Source organism: Rattus norvegicus, chromosome 10 (genome assembly GCF_036323735.1).
Source record: "Rattus norvegicus strain BN/NHsdMcwi chromosome 10, GRCr8, whole genome shotgun sequence".
Classification (NCBI taxonomy): domain Eukaryota; kingdom Metazoa; phylum Chordata; class Mammalia; order Rodentia; family Muridae; genus Rattus; species Rattus norvegicus.
The window spans coordinates 92453305-92465000 of NC_086028.1; the positions used below are offsets into that span (position 1 = coordinate 92453305).

Consider the following 11696-nt stretch of genomic DNA (forward strand, 5'->3'; position numbering starts at 1 on the left):
AAAAGAGCACCTGTTGCCCTTGAAGATGACTGGGTTCATTCCCAGGACCCACATGGTTTGGCTCACAACCATCCCCAACTCCAGGTTCAGAAGATCTGATGATGTTTTCTGTCTTCCATCACATGCCTCTCCACAGGAGAAGGCACCGGAAGTCTTCCTTTAGCTCTCCGCTTATTCCTTTGAGGCAGCGTCTCTTCCCGAATCTAGACTTCACTTATCTCAGCGAGGCGGGAAGGCAGCGAGTCCCAGCAATCCTCCTATCTGTGTGTGTACGCTGTAGATGTCTCTAGACATCTACAGAAGAGGGCATCGGATCCTATTAAAGATGGTTGTGAGCTGTTGTTGTAAAAATATAAAAATAAAAAAGTAGAGTTGTCTTTTACCCCGCTAGGTCCGGCACCTCAGTGCCCCAAGATATCTGCTAGATATCTTGGCGGAAACACATCCCAGCCGCACACTTTCCTACACTCGAACCCTCACATAAAAGAACAGACAACACAATAATCTTAGATCCGATTGATAAGATATAATTGCCCACTTAAACATACAAAGCCCAGTACCACCCATCCCTTAGGAACATTAATAACAACCTGTAAATACACAGAGCAGAATCTTAACATCACCTGCCATGGCTTCTCACCCTCTCCTCTGTCTCCCCTCCTTTCTTTCTAGTTTCCTCCTCTTCCTTCAAACTTCTCTCCCACCCATCCTTCCTTCTCCTCCAATGACAGGCCTCCTTCTATCCGGTACAAGCCCCTCACCTGTACTTTACAAATTCAATGGGGAGAAGGTTCTGGTCAAGTCACCTGATTCCTGAGTACTTGACTAGGCAGCTGTCCTTGGGGCAGTGGAATTAGCATCAAAATACAGATAACTCCAGGGCAAACCGCAACAATGAGCCACCTTGTAGTTGCTGGGAATTGAACTCAGGATCTTTGGAAGAGCAGCCAGTGCTCTTAACCACTGATCCATCTCTCCAGCCCTAAACATGGCATCTTTAGGGCTGTGAAAATTTTCTACAAATAGAAACTACATAACAGTGCACATTTGTAACAACCATAGAATGCACACAGAGCAAACCCTAATCTCAACTATGAACTTTAGTTAACAATGTATTAATGCCAGTTTATCAGTTGGAACAAATTTACCACTTAATGCAAGTTATTTTTGGGAGAACTTCCAGAAGCTGAGAATGTGTCTGAGAATTTTGTACTCTGCTCATTTTTAAGGGTCTATTTATTCATGGGTGCCTGCCCACATATCTATGTACCATGGACTGCCTGTGCCTGGTGCTTGCAGAGGTCAGAAGAGGGAGTCGGATATCCTGACACTGGAGTGACAGACAGTGGGAAACCACGTGTGGATGCTGTGCTCTTAGCTACTTAGCCATTTTATTTTGGTATTTGGTAGGAGTGAGTTATGCATACTTCCCAGTTTGTCAAAATACCAACTCAAAAGGTGAGACTTAGGCGAGCAGAACGCTAACTCAACTATTCTACCTAAAAACAGAGTGACAACAAAGACTTGAGATTTAGCCACGAACGATGTTACAGGCTTAAAATCCAAGCACTAGGGGTTGGGGATTTAGCTCAGTGGTAGAGCGCTTGCCTAGGAAGCACAAGGCCCTGGGTTCGGTCCCCAGCTCTGAAAAAAAGAACAAAAAAAAAAAAAAAAAAAAAATCTGAGCACTGGGGAGGCAGAGAGTTGCTGCTACTCAGTAGCCTGAAGCCCAGAGGGTGGGGTTCCTCTCTTGTTCCTGGGATTGAGCCTCTCCTCATCCACCAAGACCTTTCAAATGCTCTTTCAAATGTACATCTAAGAAAGAATTTCTTTTTCCCAAACATACTTCACTTTTTTTTTTTTTTTTTTTTTTTGGAGTTGGGGACTGAACCTGAAAGATCCCACAGAGAGAGAGACCCTTACTCAAGTCTTGGGAGATCAAAGACCCCAGACACAGAGAGACCATTTTGGATGTAATAAGTAAAGGCAAGGTTTATTACAGAGATCTATTATGGAGATCTCCGGGCCGACACGTATCCCACGCAGGAGACAGAGGTGTCGACCCTGAAACTCAAAAGTCAGGGGTTTATATAGGGAAAGCTAGGGGGTTTTGGCGCGGTTACACACAATTGGCTCATTCAAACATAGCAGTGAGAACAAAGCAGAAGAGTACGTGCTAGAAGTCAGGGGCTTATGAGGGTCTGGAGGACATCTGGTTAAAGTATGACCCTGAGTAAACTGGGGGGATGTCTTCTTGTCAGATGGCCCATGAATCAGTTCTGAAACCCTGGGCTGGTTCCTGTATTCCTTTTCTTTATCTTTATGGCCTGTTATTCCCGGCGGCAGGGCTTAGCCCTGAGTCTGTGGCTTTTGGAGCTTATTCTTTATATTTTATATTTTTAAACCTTAAATCTGTATAATTTTCTTTTCAAACCCAGGGCCTTGTGCTTGCTAGGCAAGCACTCTACCACTGAGCTAAATCCCCAACCCCATTTCCCAAACATACTTAACTTTATTCTCTACCAATAGTTGGTGTGAGTGCGTGCGCGCGCGCGCGCGCGCTCGTGTGTGTGTGTGTGTGTGTGTGTGTGTGTGTGTGTGTGTGTGTGTGTGGCAGCGTCTTGTCAAGTCCAGGCACTTACTACATCCAGTTCAGCTCTAGAGAAGCAACCCCAGATGCTCCAATCTTCTCTCACAGATACAAACGCTTCTACTGGGCCTGTTCCTTCTGATCTGTCCGCAGATGGTTCCACAGACCCTGGACAGCAAGGAAACAGCCAACTCTCCTAAACTTGGATCAACATCCCCATACTCATTTTCCTAGGTTCCCCCGGAGACATGTCACTGCCCCCAAATCAGCAAGAAGTAGCTAAAAATCACAATGACCCTATTTCTGTTCCACCATCTCCTCTTTCTAATTTTTTTTCCTTTTATAATTAAACCAAAATGGGGAAATGTTGGCATTTAGGCTCCGCCCCACAGTTACCTGGCAACAGCCAGGTGTGCTTGACTCACTATAAAAGGGGATGCTTGCCCTCTGCTCGCTCTCTTGCCTCCTTCCTCTTGTTCTGTCTTGCTTTTTACCCTCTCTCTCTCTCTCTCCATTCCCCTCCCCCCACCTCTCCACGTGCTCATGGCCGGCCTCTACTCCTCTACTCTCTCTCTTTGCCTTTCTCTGTCTCTACTTGCTCAACTCCCCTCCCCGCACCCTGAATAAACTCTATGATATACCATCCTGTGGTTGGTCCCTCAGGGAGAAGGGATGTCTCAGCATGGGTCCGCGGAGGCACCCCCTTCCCCCACACCTGACTGCCCATCCGCCAAACATATTCCTTCACTCCTTATCATTTAAGATTTATTTATGTATATGTGTTCTCTATCTTTTTATAAAACACAACATAGAGTAGAAGTGTTGAGCTTGAAGCCACTTTGAGGGCAGTCTGGTCTACACAGTGATCACCAGGATATCTAGGGCTGCTTAGAAGAAAAGGAAGAAAAAAAAGCACCAAGGCCTCTGTTCATGGAGGGGAAGGGGACCAGCACTGGAACTGAGGAGACAGTCTCACCCACTACTGCTCACACACCATCATCAAGGCAAATTAGCAACCACCAAATAATAATTTGGTGTTTAAGAAGACCCTTTCCCCGATGCATAGGGACTCACAGGCTACAGGTAATAAAAGAGGGAGTGACCATCGCTCATCAAAATGGGAAAGGCATATATCAGACATTTAGTTAACTCCGAGCGGTAAAATTAACAGCACTTCTGATTTTCTACGTGTTGTCTTATTTACTTTTTCTGTTACTGTGGTGAAATACCGGGAGAGAAGCAACGGGGCGGGGGGGTTGTTTTAGCTCTCATTCGTTAGCCACAAGATTCCCCCTTCTGGGTTGTTCCTGCCCACTGCGGACCTGCGAGTTGTCCCACACCCACATATGTAATCAAGATAACCCTCGCAGACATTCTCAGAGGCCCATTTCCCAAATGATTCTAACCTAAGTCGACAAAGCTAACCAGCACATTTGAATTACCCTTTAACCGTCACGTTTGAATAACCCTTATACGTGTATTCTTACATTGCAAAGAACAGGGATTTTCTCCCCATGGGGGGAAAAAACTGACACTGTTTTTTTTTTTTTTTTTAAATCTACAACGCGGCATTTTACTTACAGCAAACAAACCTCATGAAACCAGAAGGAAGTTCTCTGAGCTCTAGCTATAGGGCGGAAAAAATAAAAAGTATTATTTTGTATTTAGAGACCTTGTCTTTATTTCTGCTTTTAATCTAGGGGGAGGGCTGGGGAGACGGGTGTTGGGAAAGAGGGCAGATCGTTTCGTTGGGCTGGAAGAGCCTGTACACCCTTGAATATGCCAAGAGTCCACAGAACACAGGTAACCAAGTCTATGTTTGCTGAAAGGGGAAACGAGGCTGGAAAGCCCAGGGAGTTTAAGGTGGCTGAGACAGAAAGGTCCCGGGACTTTGCCAAATGCAGACGCTGTGTCCTGCCCAAGGCCAGAGAATTCGAATGGAGAAGGGCACAGCAGGGGCTGTCCCCAGAAAAACCCTCTGAGAAAGCCGGACACACGTTCCCCAAAAGGATGACTGCGCCACGAAGAAACCCCACGCTGTCTGTCCTAACAGACAGTGAATCTGAGCTGTGGCGCAGGCGCAGTAAGATTCGGGCCAGGGGGCGGCGGCGCGAGAGGGCCTGCGCAAGCGCATTCGGCAGCACACGGCAAAGAACGCGAGGTTGCAGCACGGAGGGTGGGGCTACGATGATCAAATCACGTAAGGAGAGCGAGTGAGAACTCGGATCCCGTGGTGACCCAGTGGCCTAATGGATAAGGCATCAGCCTCCGGAGCTGGGGATTGTGGGTTCGAGTCCCATCTGGGTCGCACGCTAACTCATTTTGTTAAAACGAAAGGTCCACAAAAGTCCGTTGTTTCATAATCTGTTTATATTAATAATGAGTCGCGGCTGCGTATTTAAAAAGTACGCACAGCTTCTAAGTAAGGATATTGTCCTCTAACAGCATGTCCGTTCTTTTAAAATTTTTGTCTAACCTTGAGGTATAATTAACAAAAACTGTACATACACACATATAAAGAGAAATATTTTATTCGTTTTTTTCTTCTTGATATTGATTTTCACGTATTGTATTTTTTCTCATTTCTGAGTCTTAAATAAAAAATAAAAGAAAAAAAATAATAACGGCGTGCCTTTCATCCCAGCACTCGGGGATGCAAAGGTAGGCTTATCTTTGTGAGTTCAAGACCAACCTGGTCTAAAAAGCCAGTTCCAGGGATACACAGAGAGACAACTCAAAAACAAACAAAACAACAAACACACAAAACAAATTCACTACTGCGCGCGCGCGAACACACACACACACACACACACACACACACACACACACACACACACACACACCCCACAAACTGTTCTGACCCCAGCCGCAGCTACACAGAGAAACCCTGTCTCAAATAAAAACAAACAAAAAAGACTTATTTTTATGTGTACCACATGTGTGCAGTCCAGAGTTTCCGGAACTGGATTTTCATGTGTTTGTGAGCCAGTTGTAAGCTGCACATGTAGGAGCTGGGAATTGAACCGGAGTCCTCTGGAAGAGCAGCTGGTGCTCTTAGCCGCTGAGCCAAGTTCAAACTTTTAAGATTTGTTCACCATCATCCAGAAAACCGTAAACCCTTTTTTTTTTTCTTTTCTTTTCTTTTTTTCGGAGCTGGGGACCGAACCCAGGGTCTTGTGCTTGCTAGGCAAGCACTCTACCACTGAGCCAAATCCCCTGTAAACACTTCTTGCATCCTCATGTCCAAAAGGAAAATTTATTCGTATTCTGAACGCAAACTTGATCACTTAAATCCCAATCTCTGTTTCCTCTCCCCATCCCCAACCTCACCCCCACCCCCACCCCCGCCCCACTCACACAGGGTCTCTTGTAGCCCAGGCTGACCCATGAATGCCTGATCCTTACCTGTCACTCCTAAGTCCTAGGATTGCAGGTAGTGCCACCCTACCTAACTTTGGATTTGGATCTGGAACAGAAAAGAGTCGCTAGAGTAGAAATAATGAAACCGAAGACAGTGTAAAGTTATCCTCTCGTCTTGGTCATGACCTATGACCGTGGCAAGGTGTGATGTAAAAGCTAGGACACAGGAAAATGCTCTGCACTGTCTTTGTAATTTTCTGTTTGTCTGTTTATGATTACAACAACAACAACAACAACAACAACAATAATAATAATAATAATAATAATAATAATAAAACTGTACAGGCTAGAGAGATGGCTCAGAGGTTAGGAATTCATACTGCTCTTAAAGAGGGAGGGGCTGAGTTTGGCGTCCAGAATCCACATTCAGCAGTGCACAACTGTCTGTAATTCATGCTCTAAAAGAATCCAACATCCTCTTCTGGACTTTGCCAGCATCTGAATTCATGACACAAACACACACACACAGACACACACACACACACAGACACACACACACACATGCACCACGAACACGCACAATAAAGCCGGGGGGGGGGGTGGTTGGTGGCACAGGGCTTTAGTCACAGCACTCAAGAATCAGAGGTAGGCAAATCTTTGGCCAGCCTGGTCTACAGAGTTAGTTACAGGAGAGTTAGAGCTACACAGAGAAATTCTGTCTCAAAAACAAAAACAAAAACAACAAAAAACAATAAAAAATAAAGAAAAATGATAAAATGGAAGATCGATAAAAAGAAAATGGATATACTGTTTCACGTACATTAAATGCAACAACTGAGAAGACAAAGGAACAGTTTCTACCTGTATTCTTGAGAATTGGTGACTCCATTAAATCTTAAAACATGCAGTAGTTATTTTGGAAGGAAAACAAAAGAAAACCGGGGACTGGAGAGATGGCTCAGTGGTTAGAAGAAGCTGCTGGTATCTATCCTAGAGGACACAGTTCTGTTCTCAGCACCCACGGGGCAGCTTACAACTGCCTGTAACTCCAGATTCGGGGCCTCTGGCGCCCTCTTCTGGCCCCTATAGACATCTGCATACACATACAGATACATAAAAGAAGAATTAAATGATCAAAAAACAAAAACAAAAACAAAAACCTGTGACATTTCTTTCGTGCCTTCCACTGAGAGATAGCACTGGGGACAATAGTAGCACTGTGTCCTAGTCACCCAAATGCAAGATTGTGCTCAGGAGTGACAGGTTTAGATCCCTCAGGCACTCTCTGTTTCTCCGCAGGCTTCACAGTTCTCCACAGGGCTCGCCCCATCGTCCCCCCTCATTCCTCTCTTTAAACTCCTTACCGCAGCTCCTCTCTGGCAGATGTTTCGCAGCTCGCTCACCATGGCTAATTCAGCTAAGTCAGCTGACTTCACTGAGTGCCTGTGAATAACCCAGCTTGTAGCTCCTGAGTGCCAAGCTGCCAAACTTCTCCTCTCTGCACCCCTTCCCTCCGGTCTCAGAGGACAGAGTCTCCTGCTTTATGGCTAGGGCCTCTGCGATGAACTCTGTCTTCCTCAGGAAACCTGGCTAGCATTTAGCGATCCCTTTTGGAAAGAGACGAGTCTTAATTTCCCCTCATGCCTGGGTCTTGAGTCGGCCCTTCTGCGGGCTCTTTACTCTGAGCCCCAAGGCATTCCAACAGCATCGCAGGCGCCAAAGACCTCCCCCAGGCTAGCCCACTCCCCTACTTTCTCTTCCACTTTCTTGTCACCTGGCACTCTTATCTGGTAGTATTTTCTCTAATTTTACAAGCACGTTTTCTCTTCATCCCCAACAGAAGACTCTGCCTTAGTTTAACTTCAAATTTCCACTCCTTAGGTTTTAGTTGTTTGTTTTTTTTCCAAACTCATAACGGTTGAAACTTAAAATTTAGTAAATTTTGGCGGGTGCTGTGTTTCACAACTTTACTTGTAGCACTTGGGAGGCCGAGGCAGGCAGATCTCTGTGTTTGAGGCTAGCCTGGTCTATATGAGTTCTAGGTCAGAGAGAGAGAGAGAGAGAGAGAGAGAGAGAGAGAGAGAGAGAGAGAGAGAGAGAGAGAGAGAGAGAGAGAGAGAGAGAGAGAATTGGTTAATTTTGAAGCCCAGGTATAATGGCACATTTCTAAGTGCAGCATTTTGGAGGTAGGGATAGAAGGAGCTGGACTTCAAGGTCTATCCTCAGCTACATAGTAAATTGGAGAGGCCAACTTGGCTTTAAGGAGACATTGTCATTTTTTCCCCTGGACAGAGTTTCTCTGTGTAGTCCTGGCTGTCCTGAAACTCGATCTGTAGATCAGGCTGGCCTCAAACTCACAGAGATATACCTGCCTGCCTCTGTCTCTCAAGTCAAGTACTGGGAATAAAGGGGCGTGCGCACACACACACACCTGCATACACTCACACTCAGGATGTATGTATATATATGTGTGTGTGTGTACATAATATACATATATACACACATATATATTGTGTATATGTGTATTTTATTTGTCTGGGCTACAAGTTAATGCAGTGCCCGTGGGGGCCAGAAGAGGGCGTCAGACCCCCTGGAACTCCTAATGGTTGGGAGCTGGGAGCTGTTCTGTGGATACGTTCATGCTTTGGAAGAGCGGCCAGTGCAGTTACGGCCATCTCTCTGTCTTCCGAGGCTGTGCACTTATTGTATATATGTGAACGCACAGACACTGTCTTCAGTGCACCGGGTCTCATTATAGATGGTTGTGAGCCACCATGTCGTTGCTGGGAATTGAGCAGACAGTGCTCTTAACCTCTGAGCCATTCCTCCAGCCCTTGGCTTGTTTGGTTGTATATGAGGTCTTATGTAGCCCAGGCTGGCTTCCAACTTACTGTGTAGCCATGGATGAGCTTCCTACCTCCACCTCTTGAGTGCTAGGATTACAAATGTGTGCCACCATACTAAACTAAAATTAATACTCGTTTCCAAAATTGTATTTTAAGGGGCTCGGGGTATAGCTCGGTTGGTATCATGCTTGCCTAGCATGCACACACACATAAAAATTCTGTGTTTGAAACTTGCCCCCAGCATTGCATAAAGCAGACATCATTGTGCCACATACATATAATCCTAGCATTCAGGAGGCTAGCACAGATGGATTACTGAGAGTACAAGATCAGCCTGTGCTACATATCGAGCCTGATGTATAGGCTGAGCCATTATCTTTAAAAAAAAAAAAAATCTAATCTCTAGCTTTAAAATGACAGCAAAGATGTCAGTTTTAGTAATTTTTCCTGGATCTTATTTTCTTTTCCTTCTCTTTCAAAATGACTTATTTTTATTTTATGTGCATTGGCGTTTTGCATGTATATCTGTGTGAGGGCGTCAGATCCCCTGGAACTGGAGTTACAGACAGTTGTGAGCTGCTATGTAGGTGCTGTGGTGCTGGGAATGAACTCGGGTTCTCTGGAAGAGCAGCCTCTTATGGGCTGAGCCATCTCTCCAGCACCCTTGTTAGAAATTAAATAGAGGGGTTGGGGATTTGGCTCAGTGGCAGAGCGCTTGCCTAGGAAGCGCAAGGCCCTGGGTTCGGTCCCCAGCTCCGAAAAAAAGAACAAAAAAAAAAAAAGAAATTAAATAGAAATACATTAAACAGCAAAACGTGGAAACACCCAAAGGCCTTCAAGTCAAATGAGAGACACTTTATCGAGGAACCTAGGCAGAAGAGCTTGGAGAGGAGGCTGGCTCGTGGCTGCAGATCTCAGGACCGGCCAGCAGAGGGCGCGCATCCAAGGTGAAGGTCGCACCCCCTCAAACCAAACTATGCCTAGTGTAGGACGATCTGGGGTGTGTATACTCGGCAGACCTGTACTGGGTCTGGATCGATCTCCTTTGCCTGCAAGGCTTGGGCTAAATGCTGCCGTTCATGGAACAATGCCAAGATGCTAGGAGATGAGTTGGGCTGCTCTGAAGCCACCTCAGATTCCTGGTCCACACAAAGTGTGAATTAGAAAACATTTCTGTTTAAGGCTACAGAATGTTAACGTAACTTGTTACACAGTGATAAGCAACAGAGGAAAGTCTCTAACGATTAAACCTGTAGAAGAAAGTTTTCATTTGCCACTGGAAACACAGAACTCCGTGGGTCCTGAGGTCCAGTGTCCAAGGGAGAAATATTAAGAACAGAAAACACTGTTCTGGCTAGATTCAGTTGGAATCTGATGCCATTACTCTGGTCATTCAGCGTTGCTGTTGTTGCTAAGCCAACAGGCAAAGAAGGGGAACACTGAATAATGAACCCCACCCACACACCATCCACTCTTGCAATTCAGAGAAGAAGGCCTAATTTTCTTTTTTTTTTTTTTTTTTTTTTTTCCGGAGCTGGGGACCAAACCCAGGGTCTTGCGCTTGGTAGGCAAGCGCTCTACCACTGAGCTAAATCCCCAACCCGAAGGCCTAATTTTCAAGGTGACGGTGTTAGGAGGGAGAGACCTTGGGAGACCCAGAAGTTTAGTAAGGAGTGAACCTTCCTGAAGGTATCTTCATCCAAAGAGACAGGCCACCTGTGGTACACACCTGTAATTTGATAGGCTGAAGGCTGAGGCAGGAGGATCATGAGTTGTTGGTAGGGGACACATATAGCAAAAAAATGTAGATGTTACAGCTAAGGAAAAAAAAATCTCAACAATTATAATGCTATTATCTAGAAATAAGTAGTATGAATATTTTGGCATATCAATTTCCAGATTTTTATTATATGTGTATGTGCATATATGCAAATAAGGAATGATGCTAAACACATATTTTATTACGTGCTTTAAACATTTTAAATATAGGTTATTCTTTAGATTTATAAATCCAGGAGCCCATGATCATCTGTTGTTTGTCTTTATGGTGATGGGTTTGGAGCCAAGGGCCCTGGGCACTTCTAGGCTCTACCCTTGAGCTAAACATTCCTTCATCTTGGGGTTGGGGATTTAGCTCAGTGGTAGAGAGCTTGCCTAGGAAGCACAAGGCCCTGGGTTCGGTCCCCAGCTCTGAAAAAAAGAAAAGAAAAACAAAACAAAACAAAACATTCCTTCATCTTTGTTTCGTTATAGAGATCTCCCTCATGAGTCCAGTTGGCCTTGAATTTGCTTTATTCATGTTTCTTTATCTTTTTGTTTTGGAAGGAGAACGTACTCACACTTTGACACCCATGTGGATGCCAGAGGATGACCTTGGGGAATCTGTACTGAGCGGAGCCTGGTGTTTGAACCCAGGTCTTCAGGCTTGGTGTTAAGTGCACTATCTCAGCGGCCTTGGAAAGGGGCCTGAAGAAAATAGAGAATTCGCTCCTCTGTACTTCCTTTCAGTTAGGGAACAATAACCCAACTCCTTCAGCCGCATTTCCTGGTGCCTGCCAGGCAACCTTCTGACTAGTGACTGTCCCTGGACTGTCCCTTTGCTTGTAGCCTCTCCATGCCAAATAAGAAATAGCAGGGCTGGGGCTGGAGAGATGGTTCAGTGGTTAAGAGCACTGGCTGCTCTTCTAGAGGTCCTGAGTTCAAATCCCAGCAACCACATGGTGGCTCACAACCATCTGTAATGGGATCTGATGCCCTCTTCTGGTGTGTCTGAATAATAAATAAATCTTTAATAAGAAAAAGAAATAGCAGGACCCTCTCTGAGAGTCTGAGAACCTTGGAAGTAGGCTGGAAGAGAACCAGAAAGTGTTAAGTAAAGACTTACTGGGAACCAATGTGAC

General features: G+C 45.3%; 1 non-coding gene across 1 annotated transcript; it reads left to right on the forward strand.

Annotated features, from left to right (window-relative positions):
• Positions 1 to 4825: 4825 nt before the first annotated feature.
• On the forward strand, positions 4826 to 4898 carry Trnar-ccg2 (transfer RNA arginine (anticodon CCG) 2). Its single transcript has one exon. It is a non-coding gene; the product is annotated as a tRNA-Arg (tRNA).
• Positions 4899 to 11696: the final 6798 nt, after the last annotated feature.